This window comes from Octopus bimaculoides, chromosome 22 (genome assembly GCF_001194135.2).
Source record: "Octopus bimaculoides isolate UCB-OBI-ISO-001 chromosome 22, ASM119413v2, whole genome shotgun sequence".
NCBI lineage: Eukaryota > Metazoa > Mollusca > Cephalopoda > Octopoda > Octopodidae > Octopus > Octopus bimaculoides.
In genome coordinates this window covers 25597687-25599195 of record NC_069002.1, presented here as the reverse complement: position 1 = coordinate 25599195, position 1509 = coordinate 25597687, and positions in this window count along the sequence as shown.

The window sequence follows — 1509 nt, the reverse complement described above, 5'->3', positions numbered from 1 at the left end:
TATATATATATATATGTATGTATATACACCATGGGATTCCACACAGTTTCCTTACAAATTTGTTCCCAATGCATTGGTCGGCCCGGGGATACAGTAGAAAACATTTGCCTAAGGTTCCATGAAGTAGGAGTGAACCTTGAATCTCGTGGTTACAAAGCAATCTCTTTAACATCACAACCATGCCTGCGCCTATTAACTGATTTCTAAAAAAAAGGAAGCTTTCTAACAATTCGAAGTCATACAGAACCTCATGAAGCAGTTTGTTAAGTTTCGGAAGCAAACGTGTAATAAAAACCATAAAATATATGAGGAGTCTATAATTAAACATCACAGACATCAGTTTGTAACAATGCGTTCCAGGGACAAAAAGGAACTATATACTTATGTAAGTAGTCCGAAGGGAGATATCGTCCCCCTTATTAAAGCTAACTCGTAAACATTTTGCTTATTCCGGTGGTTTTTATCTGTGAGAACATAAACGCTACAAAAGAATAGCTACATTTTGATTGCCATCTTTAATTTTGAGTACGGGCATTATTTTATCTATGATGTTTTCTTAAGATTGGACTTTCCTTACGGTTGGATAATCAGGAGGTAATGGGATGGTTTTAGAAAATAGAAAAAACAAAAGCTCCAAATTTATACAATTAAATATAGATAAATACTACTCCACAATTAACCATATAATACTCAATAAAGCACTTATATTTGCAATGAAAAATCTAACTTATCTAAGTCAAATATAGACATAATATTAACAGCACGAGAAACTGTTACTAATTATGACAACAAACTATGACGAGATCAGTAGAACGAATTCCTTCGGTATAATGGGTTCGAGCGACTCAGCCCAGGTTACAGACATCGTAGAAATTTACATCCTATTCCACATCAAATCCTCATGCTCACAAATAGCGGGGGGTCTATACAGAGACGATGCCCTTTTCGTAATAGGTAATTATACTAAAATATAAATAGAGAACTACAGAAAAAACTACACAAATTATTTAAAAATTTCAGCCTATGTATAACACTGAGCAGTAATTACAGTAAGGTAAATTTCCTAGACGCTACTTTTAACTTAGAAACAGGGATGTACGAACCATACCACAAACCGAATGAATGTCATAGATACATAAATGTAAAGTCCAATCATCCATAATCAAAAGAATAGTTAGGAACATAGACACCAGAACATTACGTCCATCAACCACCGCAACAATATTCAACATACATTCACCTCACTTCAAGGAAGCACTAACTAGGGTTGAGTATAAGGGAAAAAATCAAGTTCACACCTGGCGAGGCCCTAAATAATACTAACACTCATACACCTAAAGTAGAAAGCACACACATGAAAAACAACTACAAACACATAACAATAAAAACGCAAAAAGCTAAGACACACTGGAAAGATAGGAAAAATAAACAAAACCCAAAAGAATAACAAGAGCAAAATCGACGCACAAAATGTCAATGCACAGAATAGACAAAAGTAAACAAACAAAA